Below are 14608 nucleotides of genomic sequence, written 5' to 3'. Positions count from 1 at the left end.
GTGCCAAATTCCACATTGTTATATTAAACTTAACGGAATGTTGTGTTGTTGTTTTCTTTTTTTAAAAAAAAACAAAAACAAACAACTAAACAGATAGTGCTAATATTAATGCTTCTTGATTCTATAACACATACTCTTTTTTATTATAGATATTTATTTTAATATCATATGATGAACATGGTTTAAAACACACCATACATTTAAACATCACTTTATAGCTTTTCATTATGGCACATATATACTGAGTTCAGGTGCACTCCAACACTAAACAATATAATATCAATGATGACATAGGAGGAAGGAGCATGTCAAAGTGATCTCGTTGGTGTCTACAGAGCCTCATTTGACCTGTTCCGGTAATAGCTGCCTGCACAAACAATTCTCATTGTTCCATAAATACCATCTCACCACATATAACATATAACAATGACTGAATACTGTATGAACTGCTGTGTACTGTCCAGTCGTAGCAATGGAAGTATCAACAAAACATCAAAGCCAACACCAAACCCTAGACAAAATTAAATACATGAAATTAGATGTGTTGCAAGTTTGAAACACATGGTACAGGTAAGTGAGCGATTAAATTGCGTAAGTTCTGCTGTGGTGTAGACAAGGTTGGTGTTTTCCTGCTTGTCTGTTACATCTGACGATTTGTTTTCGGGGAAAGCCGTTTGTTATGACTCTATTTTAACGTTTCGGCTTGTTGTTTTCCTGAGGCCGATGCAACGTTTTGTTGTTACGATCAATATTATAATGCCACGTGCCCTGACTTACGACAAAGTGGGTTGTGGTTTTAGTTGTCGGGGTTAACATAGCTGCGGGTGATATTGATTAATTTGACTTGTCAGTTGACGGACAGATTGACGTGCCTGAGACGCCGTTTTTCGTCACTTGCGGGTGATGACAGGAGATGCAGCTAAGGCATAAGGGCTGGGTTCAGTTTGGAAACATTTCGAGAGGAAGTTTATGTTTGTGGAAATTTGCTTTGTTTTTCAAACATTTGGTTTTTTTCCTGTTGCCGTGACGACTGTTCCTATTTCAAATTCGACATTGACATATCACTGAAAATATCAAGGAGTTACACTTCCCTAATTAATGCATGGTTAAGGTCGCAGAAAAAAAGGTTGATAAGAGGTATGACATTATTTTTTAATGATGCTGGTCAGATGGCGTGTGTCGTAGGACCTCTCAAGCCCATAACGTCTTGTGTTCACATGTGAAGAACTAGAAATAGTGTATATTCCTTCGATCTATTTGAAAATGGGGACATAGTCGACCCTGTGTTCACAGCACCATCACTGTGTTTGTGGATTTCAGCAAAGTGTAATCGGCAAAGTATAATACGCGTAAAGGTTTTACTGCTTCGAACACCAGGTTGACCACGGTGTGGTTAGAACATCAGAACATGCATGTATCCAATAGTAATAGTAAAAGTACTCATTTCTCATTCGTTCTGTGAACATAGGCTGTCTTACATCGTGTAATTCGTCATTAGAGGTCCAAACCTTTGGCACAACCTCATATACACGAGGGAGGAGAATTTAAAGCTGATCAGGGACAAGCTTTGAACCTTGACACGTATTTGACGTAGGACATTCAGTCGGGTGAAATACCATTAACACTTAAATATAAATGATGCTATATCCTTACCACGTTGTTGTGAAAAAGATATATGAATGTTTATTTTGGGTCTGTTTATGTATTCACAACAGAAGCATTAAAGACTGAACTGTGCTAACAGAGGATTTTCCCATACTCGGTGAAACGCAATAGCCATAGTCAGCCCTTTCTTCTTCGTATGTAGGTTCTAATTCTCACAACTGGCTGAAGCCCCTGTCCACCCATGGGTTACATTTCATCACATCGTGATGAGCATTTGATCATGTTAGATTGACCTGTGACATGTGTTTTATCTTTTAATCCTTACATATTTCGCCTGATTTAACAACGTGAATATGCATCCGTGTTGGAAAAAAATATTTCAATTTCATTTACGTTCATTTCAAACGAAATAACCTCCGTTGAAAAAAACACACCAAAGATCAAAGATTGTATTTCATCAACCTTCCCAGTAATTAGCAAAGCCGTACCTCCCCCGCCACTCATTCTTTTACCCCAAAACCCCACCCACCCTAACCCTGTCACCTCTGAGCAATACCCTGTCCACAGGACGGTATTGATTCAATGGTATTGATTCAATGAATTTAACCATGTCCAAAGTCCCAATGAAGCATCACCGTGAAATGGTTATACGGTGATTAGCATGAAGGGCCATGTCATCCTTCACGGCTCCATGGTTCTATTGACGCCTTTCCAAATTTCCAGCGGCCAAACCCAAGTCTGCATTTCCATCTCGAAGAAGCCCCCCTGCTAGTGTGTAAATTCAATTAACTCTCGAGGAGGGTTCGAGTGCCTCGGGTATTGTGCGAAGCTTCTAATAAGGCTACTCATGGAATCTTACACCTCTTGAAGGAGACACACCAGTGCATTTCTTTACATGTCCACGGGTTCGTTAAGGACTGAAGACCCAACGCCTTACTCTGACCTCTTTGTGTTACCCCTTTACACCGTGGCAGACCCTGTAATCCAGCAATTGAAGCGAAAATTACATGATTAAGGGAACTTGAACATAGTGTATTCTGGCGTTAGCTGTCAAAATAGAGTGATTTCAAAATTCAAAGTTGAATTGTGGCGACGTTTGAATTAGAGGGTTGTGTAGTTAGGACATTTGTACAAGAAGCACAGACAGGCATGGTTTGACTTTCTGCATGTCTATCAGTGTCGGAAATAGGCAAGTGGGAGGACAAATGATATGCTTATAAATGTGAGGCTGGTAATCATTGAGAATCGTGTGAACCAGGGAGAACAATGTTCAAACTACGTTGACAGCAATTCAGTAAATATTATTCCAGATGGAGAGTCAGGAGTTGTGTGAGAGTAAGTGATGATTTCTCGTGCATCGGCATATTAGTCATTTACAAACAGTTGCTGGAATACAGAATTTTTGTAACGTGATTATACGCGTGATAGGAACATGATTTTAATAGTAATTTATCTATACATGTATTAAATAAAATGCTATAATCACTGCATTTTCATCATAAGAAAAAGTGAATCAGACATAATAAACCACAAAGCTTACAGTTGTTCTAAATTAGGTTGTATGCACAACTTTAAAGCAGATTGATAAAAAGGAGAGACAAATTAGCACTTTAATACAAAAAGAAAGACAATGTACACACTGCACCTTGCAGTGCCCAGTTCTCCACACTCAGGGGTTTTTTTCTTGAGACTCTGCAGTGCCATCTGCCCTGTTCTGTTTCCGGGTCCTGGCCGTGTATATTGACCTGATGAACAGCCATCCCAGTTCCTCCAAACACAGCACTGTGACTGTAACGTCAGGAGACAGTTGCGTAAACGTGTTCGTAAGTGAATAGGGCGACCGCTGTTGACTTGAACTTATCAGTGAAGAAGCTACCGGGTCCGGACAGTTTGTGTCTTCCTTGACGTTGTGGCATATGCTTGGTCTGTCCACCAATCTGACATGGGAAATGGGGAAAAGGTGGACTCGGGGTGACATGGGAACGTTTACAATGACCAGTACCCATACAGATACGTTTATCAAAGATACGTGAAAGACAGAGATGATGGAAAATGTGGGTGAACCGACTTAGGTATTTTCATTTCTTTATATCTAAAATAAAATCTAACATATATGATCCATCAACATCAGACTGGTAGGGTCGTAACTATCAATTGGCCGTGGATGATATGTCAGATATCCATCTTTATCTTATTAGCATTCTCTTTTGGAAGAGCGTGTTCAACTGCCTGCAACAATATATGAAACGTAGTCACATTTGTCATATTCACACATGAATATGACAAATAACATTCATCATAAGTACAATAATTCGTATATTTCTGTTTTCTAGCTAGAAAGGTCATGGTCGTAGGTCATAGGCTTCTTAAACAATGCATGGGTTTATAGTTTTTACTTGTTTACAGTACGGGACTCCCAAATGGCCTCAAATACCCTCATCTGTGGCAGGCATAGTGACACGTTGTTTAAATGCATCAGTTTATTGTCCCGCATCTTCACCACAATGAAGCATTCATTACCAGATTTCCCGCCTTTTCGTAACTTAAACATTCGCGCATTTTCTCATCTTAATGTTGTCTCAACATTCTAATTCTGAACCGTTTGACAAGCGTGATGGTCAACCCTTTGTCGGGACAACAAGGTTTAAACGGTGTTTACCGTTTTAGCTCCCGGATAAAATAAGGTCCTGGTATGTGAGAGTGTGAAGTTAAATTTTTGAAAGTGATAATCTTTATCCGTGCGTGCCTAGTATTTCTGTGGATCAATAGGGTCTCGTTTTTAGAGAAGTGTCCATACAAACAAGTGCATTGTCTTTTTGAAATATTGTTTGCCTCTCAGTTTAAGGCAGTCGTGAGTTTAGTTATTTATTTTTCGAAGAAAATGTACATAGAAACAGTCTTTGCAATTGCTCCGAATTTTCGAAAAGTTAATTTTAAAACCCATATCTTTGAAACGAATACAAGTTCTTTCAAAATATGCATGATTTAGAGTGCAAATAGTTCATAAAACTGACAGCTTGTTCATATGAATGAAACAATTCAAGCAAACGCTGTAGGATGAATCAGCAGTGATTTCGAGAATGAATGTAACTTCAAAATCAAATATGTCTGAGTATTAGCTTTCGATGTAACACTAATATATGATATACAAGACCAGCTGGATATCTAAGATACAGGGACAGTTCACATTACTTCGTAGAGACGGTTGGGTAGCAGAACTGTTAAAACGTTCGCTCGTCACGCGAAGACCCTGGTTCAATTCCCTACATGGATACAATGTGTGAAACCCATTTCTGGTGTCCACGCTGGAATATTGCTAAAGCTGCGTACAACCATATTCACTCACCCACTTCGTCATAACCGTTGTAATTATTTGTTGACTGGAACAATCCCTGGGTCAGTACTTCATTCACATATATACCTTAAATATACCTTAGTATACCTTTAGAACCATCAGACTACATCCGATGATTTACTTTGCCGTCCACAAACACGTCTTACTATCCAAAGGAATCTATATAGGTGGCCTGGATAATGCATGACATTTATTCTCGCTCGTGGGCTCTGTTGCATGTTTCTCCTACATTCAGATCGATATATAGTTAGCACCACTTATCACCATAATCTAAACATTTACATCTGCTTTCCTTCACATTGGAGGGTGAGCAGGACTTTACACCATCCTCGATAGTATTCATGATCTATCAGCACGGTGGACACTGGAAATGGTCATGCATATCGCCCCTTCTGTCTTTGTAGCCTGATTATAAACACATGACATGAGAGTGACAAGTGAAGAAGCCAAGTAATGGTAACTACCGCCAATTGATATCGTTGACGGAGCGTTAGAATGGTAGTTCGATCCCCTTTTTTGTAAAGCCCCCAAGCCACAAATCACTAAAGAGACATCAGACAAAGACTTCAAACTTTGCACATTTTCCTGGGGGTACAGACATTAATGAACGAACACTTTAACCATCAGCCTACCGAACGAAGGTATGGCATTGGCCATCGCTTTGAACGTTCTCATAATTCTTTGTATGTTGTAAGTGACCCAAATAGAACTGGGCGCTCTCCTGGTTAGAAGTCTGATTATGCTTCAAAGTTGTAAAACCATGACAAGCTGGAACTGTAGAAATAGTCTAACATAAAGCAGTGTATTGTAGACAACGTTCACCTCCATCCCCTGCTAAATTTCACAATCTCATCCCACGTAAAGACCCGCACAATATGGAACTTTTTCGTTAAAAAATACGTTTTCACGTGAAAATCTACCCCCACAAATTCCAGCTACTATAATTCACGCTTACCGACATTCCGTCGCTTCGAGATGGTTCATTGTTCCTTAATTACATTGCTATTCGTCAGTAGCGTGGTACGCATACTTCACGTAAAGCGACATGGCTGTGTTGATTATTTACTGCCCCCCTTTTTCCAACAGCCTCGGTGTTGTCTTGTCAGTGTTTCCCCAGCGTTGTTTACCCTCAAAGACAAACAACGCCAAGTCTCCATTCCCAAGAATTGAAACAAGGATTGCCTTTGTTACCCATGACACACTTTAATGTTTTCCGAGGCCCGGGATTTGATCTAGTAAAGCCAAGAGTTCAAGCCACTCCTCCTCTGTTATACAGGTGCTGGCGGTGCCTCACAAGCACAACTCTTTTGAAAGGAAGTCAGAAAACATCGATGGGGCTCTTCAACGGCGAAGTTAGGTAATTCATTTGAGGAGACTTGCCAAAGGCGTCTGGCGATCCAAGACGTCGGCAGAGAAATTCTGCATTTCGCTTTAGACTGTGTTTATGACTATTGGACTCCTTGACTTTGGATTTATGTGACAGGGTGTCTGTGTTTCTTTCAAGAAGGTGGAACTCGTTTCGTTGAAAAGACGAAATTCTACAATGACTCTGGTAAGAATGGTGCATGTGTTAGATAAGCATCAAATATGTCTTAAGGAATTTTGTAAAGAAATTCTGTTGTTATGATTCTCGGGTGTTCTGAAGTGATATGTGCAGGGGTATCTTCGTTTTATTAGATCTGATCAAATCAAGGCGACAAACATCCTATGATCCTTACTGAATATCATGTGTTTCAAGAATGTTCCTTCCGGATCATTATTTCTACGAAAGATTATACTCTCCTGGCAGTGCTCCAACAGCGCCAAGGCTAATTTTCAGAAAATGTACGTAATCACAAAACTGGGAATACAGTAAAACAGATAGCTGTTTTCCTTTCAGAAACTACATCAAAACAGCAGTTAACAAAGTACAATGTAGTATTCAAACGGTGAAGTTTTATGGGTGCAAATTAACATTATACATTTAACGATGTCAATCATGCATCTGTGTGTGTGCGCGCGCGCGTGTATGTGTGTCCGAGCGCGTCCTTGCTGATGGCAGTTTCATAGTGCTAGACCACCGAAATTCAATGATAGTATTTAGCATGTATACGCCACCCAGGCAATGCGTAATGACCCCAAGCTGACCAGTCATGGTTTCATACGCGAGCAGCAGGCAGGGTACCAACAAGTATCGTAGTTTAGTTATGAATGCACTCTTGGCAGATGTTTGGCAGAGACAGACGTGTTTATCTGGTCAACTGCGGGAGAACCACAACACATGTTCTGTCATCGTGTCTTGACAAACGTATGATGACATTTTCTGTCATCTTGGAGAGGGAAGTGTCGTTTTGGATAAAAAAGAAAAAAAATATCCAGTGTTTCTTTAAAGGTGGAATTCACTCGCAACGGAATACTATTCACTCACATGCTCTCAGTGCATCAGTGCAAATCCCTTGTGAAAACTGACCCACATACAAATGGCTTACAGACTTGATTTATCCGGAATATTGTTAATCTGGACGATGTCACACTGGTAGGGTAGTGATAAATGTTGATTTCCGACGCATGGAGTGTCGTTGGCAGGACCCTCGGAAGTCGGTTAGTCTGACTCCCAGCCTACAGGACCGGCGGACATCGGTTAGTCTGACTCCCAGCGTACAGGACCGGCGGACATCGGTTAGTCTGACTCCCAGCGTACAGGACCGGCGGACATCGGTTAGTCTGACTTGCGTTCTTCGTGACCTCGACTCCCAGTCAGGTGAGAAGAAACAAGACGCTGTGGACCTAGACCCTTCTATTAAACACTGATGTCGGCCTGTATGCGAACAGTAGCGTGGTAGGTTTGTATTTAGTAATGAAAACGATTACTTGCGACATCTTGTACATACTTTGCGGGACACGTTTACAGGTGAACCTTCTATGAGCAAGTGTCGTGTCGTGGCCTGATCATACGTAACGATACCTGATTCGAGAACGATGTCACGCGAAGCTCATCTTCTTGGATATCACGGTGGATTTGACTGCTGATATCACAAGGATGAAGTTATCATTTGTTTTGTATCATACAGCGACGTTACTATCAATATATCGCATCGTACTGCAACGGCACATCTCGTAAGAATTCAAGTATACTTACGAAATTATTTTTTCTGTCCAATATTTTATCTGAGCTAGGAATGGGATACGAAGTTATAGTGAGGAATACAGGTGTATTTTTTCTAGTCCATATACGGATATAGAAAGTTTGAGGATAACCCCCAATTCAAAGCGGCCCTGAGAAATGTGTTCACATGATGGTTGTTTCCTAGCTTACTACTAAGACGATGCCATCATTGATATGGACCTAGCTTACTACTAAGACGATGCCATCATTGATATGGACCTGGCCTTCAGATCAGTGAAAATACCGTACACTATAAACACTCGACCGAACGCACAAGCACCATGAAATACTCATCCAGGTGACACGCCTTCATATAGCTGGCTCACCTGAAGCAGCGTGTAATGTATCTCACTCACTCATTCCGCTTTCAAGTTGTTCTTTGACAATGAAATATAAACAACTAATTACAAATAAACGATACAGGTTCAAAGGGCAAACAGAAAACATAAAAGAACCAGTCGAGTTTATATTGAGTGAACCTATTCTGCCTTGTAGCATACACGGTAAGTTTTCAAAAACGACTCTATACTACAAGCCACTTCAAAAGATAAACTAAAACAAAGCGGTCTTGTAAAGAAAGTTGAACAAGTTACCAGTGTAAATATTTAATACCCTAGGCACAAAATGCCTTGGGTAGATGCATATTTCACACCATTTGCCTCAAGTGATTTGATTCACAGCGTCAAATGAAGCGTGTCTCCCTTAGAAGTGCAATCATTCGATCTTAACACTATGCTGATTTATTCAGAATGTCAAAATCAATACCCTATGATCATTTTCGTGTGTACGGAATAACACGCCTCGTTTGGTCTACTGAATAGGAACAAGGTTAGAGTGGTGCACTGAACACAACGTGTGAATTCACAGCAATAACCCACATGTATTGTTTCTAATTGAAGCGGCAGATAACGGAATATATGTAGTGTTATATATTTCACAATGATGTAGCATCAGCTAAGTTATATACCTGTATTAGTAATTAGTATGACCATTCCCGGTCAGTAGCGACCCTGTCAGCGTATATTGGTGCCTCGGTGGCTCGGATGGCCAGGATCGGTAACATGTTGAATATATGACTTGCGTTTGGTTGCTCGCGACATCAATCATTCTTTTGCCTGGTTAATACTTGAAACAGACACGTAACTTTAACATAGATAGTTTTTTATTATTAGGGATTGCATGTTAGATTGCTTACTCCAGATGGTATGCATGTATGAGATATTTAGACAGATACTAATGAGTTTAATGGCTTTCTTATATTATTATGTCAACAAAGTACCTAAGTGTAATGACATGACTTTGTATTTCCTGTTGCATTATAAACTCTGGTTTGCTTTGGGGGCACAACTGTAAGTTCCAAACAAAGCCCACCTTAATTATTCTGCTTTTGCTGAACATCATTAGAATACAACTTTCACAAACCAGTATGTGAAGATTAACTACAAAGAATCTGCCGAAAAGAATTTCTTTGAGTCTATAAGGAAAAAGAGTGGCAAGGGTGCAAACATGAGTAGAGTTTATTTTTCTGGAAAGAGAAAATATAATTATTATTTATACTTACATTCTACTTACCAAAAAGGAATCTATATTATTGTTACATGGCAGTTGTAATTGCATCTGGTGATGTGTGCCTATTGCGCACAATACATCACATAGATAAAAAATGTCCTAACGTTATTATTCACATTTATTCATCTCATATCTATATACCTTTATATACGCCCAAATGTTGCAGGGTTCCCATTCAGTTACTCGAGACAAAAATCGCAAGAACGGTATCTTAGCAATTGAAGACCAACTTTAAAGGATTCATAACATGAATCCACAATTCTCTTCATTAACGGCATTGACATCGTGTTGACTATGTCAATAGGCATATCAATATTGTGTCATCGTTGTGTCCTGAGCATGACTCAGGCACCCTGTCTACAACCTGTAAAACTGTCGTGGTGATATCAAAGACTGTGAACAAACACCTCTGAGCATCACAGAACAATGGATCCCTTAGCAACACGCATTCCAGCTGGAAGTCTATTTATTTTTCACTTTTTTCAGATCGTGGCTCGTGGTATTGTAAGCGTTTGAAAGAAAGAGAGGCGAAAGAAAGGAATCTACTAAAGCCCTTTCATTTTCTGTTATGATATCATTTTCATGGCAAAGCATGCTCAGAAAACATAAATATTGGTACGCCAGCAAAAATGCAATCAGTTTCTACAGCGCTGATATATTCAGAGTTATTTTGCTCTGTCAAAGTACTGAAACAATAGTTTAATCTCAATGCAGATCTGATAATATTGAAACGGTTTCCGTGAACAAATCAAAATTTTATCCAGACAATAGTAGAGACAAGAAACAATTTACAGGTAGTGTTCTCTTCCTTCCACGACCTCAGACGTGTTCAGGCTTATTTGTTTAGCTTTTTGCGGAGATTATTCCCAGAAATCACCACAGTCTAGGTATAGTCCAAATTATCTACAAACACAAAAAGACGATGAAAAAAACGTTTCCAATGATGCAAGAAGTTATCCTGTTCAATAGTTCGGATTACCATTCCGACTGTCATATACGCATGGGTTTAGTAACCTCTTTATATATGTATCGATGACATAAGCCATTCGTGATAAGCTCAGTGTTTCGTGTCACCAGTGACATCATCGGTCCAGTTTCCAATGATTGGACATATACGTTACGTATGAAAGAAGTTTGCTTCGAAATATATGTCTTGTATAACATGACTTCTGTAGCATTAGTTATAGATCTATGTCTTGTATAACATGACTTCTGTAGCATTAGTTATAGATCTATGTCTTGTATAACATGACTTCTGTAGCATTAGTTATAGATCTATGTCTTGTATAACATGACTTCTGTAGCATTAGTTATAGATCTATGTCTTGTATAACATGACTTCTGTAGCATTAGTTATAGATCTATGTCTTGTATAACATGACTTCTGTAGCATTAGTTATAGATCTATGTCTTGTATAACATGACTTCTGTAGCATTAGTTATAGATCTATGTCTTGTATAACATGACTTCTGTAGCATTAGTTATATATGTAATTGAAACACGTGACAAACAGGGTGGCATGTATACCTATATATTTGAGATTAAAGAGAAGTTTAATGACACAAGGAGCCCCTCTTTGCCAGCTTTACAACCTTTCAAAAGTAATAATTAATTGTCGAGTTTAAAACAAACTGATTTCTCGGTGTTATACATTACTTGTAACAGACATTGTTTTATCGGCAGTTAAAGATTAAGACAACTCTTGATTAAATTTAGTTTTCGTCTTCTGTAAATGTCACCTTGAGCGTTATGTAGACGACACCACTATCTAAATGAGATGCGTTATATCTTCAAGTAGATTCACACAACATTGAACTGGGAGATTTGTCTTTGCTTGTTTGTGGTAGTCGTAACAAAGTGTGTGTATGGGGGGGGGGTAACTCTGAACTAAATGTTCACCTGTGCTTGTGAGATGCTTCACCACAGAGGTCGCGCATACCACAGAACGCTTCATTGTTTCATTTGCTTGCACTTTTCATTGTCTGTTGTTGACCAGTGTCTTACCATGTATTAGCGATGTTGTGTTTTCTCCAGATGCTTTACATAACGATTCAAGGCCAGAAAATACAGAATAACATTTTTAAACTCTAGTCCATTGTAGTGGAAAATACGGACGTGCTGTGAATGGATGCAATTTCTGAACGTGAAAAAGAACGGAATAGGACTTAGCTGGAGAACATTCGGGATATCGGAGTTCGAATTGTCATGAGTTGAATGTTTAGGACTCAAATAGTTATATTTATTGTTCTCAACTTCAAGGATCGGAAATGAAGATCGTTGTCATTGACACAATGCTGTCCGCTTTGAGGGTAAACTGACAAATAGAAGTATGAAGTGCATCAGTTAGTGAAACGTAAATCCCAAACGATTCTAAACTGTGAGAATGTGCTTTAAACAGAGGTGCCGTTATCCCAGTGGAGAACGGGTACGTTTCTGTATTAGATCTCTGTATAAATATAGATAGTAAGTAAAAGACACTATTCCCTGACAACTGCGCATGGATATCGAAGTGTTTACATCAACCCAATATTTAGTTTTCTTAGACTGAGAGTTCGGTTGCTCCTGATCTGTTCCTCGATTTGTCGTGCTCTTGGGTTTCACATAGTGGTAAACTCCTAACTGTCCTCTTATATCAACACATCGTGATATAACAGAAATAATTACAACCCTAAATCAGAGTCTGTTGCCATGGTTTCTGACTTCCCCATGTGTGTTCCACTTCCTTTGTGTCCTGGAAGTCTTATGAGAATGTTTGTTCTCTTTCCTCCAAAGTGTGTGTAAGGGATGTTCACCGCCGCAGTCGACTACACTCCGTCTGTATGGCCACAACGGCATGTAAATACTCCGGTCACGACCAACCAGTGGTTGAAAGCATGAGCACAACTGAACGTCACCTGAGCTGTATGATGTGTTTACGAACAATTCTAATTATCAGATCCTACACGTCTCCTCTTTTGTATTTTACTGTTAAGCAACTGTTGTAAACGAGTCGTTCTAATTAACGATACCTTGTGGCGCCGCGGTACAATCATCATTAAGTAAGAGGAAAAGGCGATGGACTGAAAAGTTCGCAAAATTCGAATTCGGAACCATTAATATCGGGATGTTTTCTCTTAGGGAGTGGAAAATGCCTCTTACCTTGAGGGCTGAATTCTATATTGTATCAATCACATACAGTGTACAACTTTACTTGCTAACTCTTAAAATTATCTTTAAACGGACATATGATGTGAACGAACACACAAAAGCAATAGAAAACATAAAGTCGTGTTCTCGAACTGGATATCGGAAACCATTAGGAGGATAGTCTTGTCGTTAAAATGTCGTTAAACAGACATTCTGAAAACAATAGTCTCTTTATCTGGGTGTTAAAATATTTAAGCAATCATCCTTTAATGTTTCAACTTCAAAAAGACAGCTTCAGAGAAAAAGGGAATATTATCACTTTGTTCACGCTTCAAAAGGTTTACCGTTTAAGACATTCTGTCAACAAGACAAGTTCATTTTACCAACAATTTGTGAGTTCTATGACACGTTTTAGTGTTGGTCAGCGGTGTTCTATTGATGGACAGGTGTGAAACAAGGACAACCACTGGCCGATGTTGGTGTATTGTTGAGTGAGTGTATTGTCTCACAATGTCTTAATCCTTGTACCATATATTGAGGTTGAAAGTAATCTAATTTAATTCATCATTGTACATCAACATTTGCCATTTTTACACATATAATATATTTATCCGTCTTCACCAACTATTCGTGTAAAATCATGTATAAGATATGGCTATAGCGACCCTTTACATTAGAAATAGATGGATTTAGAAATAGAAACACCACTGGCAGTGTGTGTATTGTCATGTAGACATGTGATTAGGAGAACGAGTGTGTAAATGATGCTTTAGGGTGCATATATAATGCTGCAGCTTTTCGCTACGAATGATACAGACAACACACCGTAACCACGAGGACAGGCATTGATTCACACAAACACAGTCTTGGCTATGTAGTCAGAATAGTACAATTCGTGCCACATTAACGGAACTGGTTTGGTCGTTTTGCTTGTTTTGTTTTGTTTGTTGTTGATAAATAACAATTCAGCCCATCTGAATGATAGTTGAAATATCAACGATCTGATTCTTAAACAACTTTGAAAATAACACTCAAACTTCATTTAATATTTGCAATCCCATTCACCAGATAAACCTCAAGAATACAAAATAATACAATCTGTGTAAATTCATTTACATTCTCCAAACACAACTGCTTGGAATAATATTTCACGTTTCAACACTTTACTTCCCAAATACTTTACAACAAATTCAGCGACGTCTCAACCACGTACAACATATTTGCCGCTCTGCATCCCGACAACGACATCGCCATCGACCACGGTTCCAACGCGACATCCGTTGGAGAGGAACGTTGGTTATGTTGATTTTATTTCTCGAGAGTTTGTAGGAAGCTTCCGCGCTTGAAACGGATAGGCGGCCAACGGAAAGTGACGATTCTTGTTATTTACCCAAGAAATTATCGCGACTTCTTTGCTATCCTGTGAGCAATAATCAACAATGGATTGACGAGTTGACTGAATTACGACTAGGGCGAATCAATTAGCATCGAGTGTTGATCAATGCGGCTTAACGTTGTAAATGCGGGAGGCGACGATTTGTGACAAACTAGTTACTGATCGGAGTAAGCCTGGAAACAAACACCGCATTATACGAATACTTATTTGTAAAGAATGTTTGAACGTGCCGGATCAGTGTAATTGATTCGAGGGTGAAATGCCCAGCGGTCAGACCATGTTTTCTTATGTCCGAGTTCGGACATTCATCCAGGCACAAGTAACAAGATGTTAATGAAAGGTTGTTTTTCTTGGCCACAGGTACATGTATGTAATAGACCTTGGTGGACAGTTGGTCGTACACACTGACCA

This window comes from Haliotis asinina, chromosome 2 (assembly GCF_037392515.1).
Source record: "Haliotis asinina isolate JCU_RB_2024 chromosome 2, JCU_Hal_asi_v2, whole genome shotgun sequence".
Classification (NCBI taxonomy): Eukaryota; Metazoa; Mollusca; class Gastropoda; order Lepetellida; family Haliotidae; genus Haliotis; species Haliotis asinina.
The sequence above is the reverse complement of the archived record's forward strand: the minus strand, read 5'-3'. Positions refer to the sequence as shown.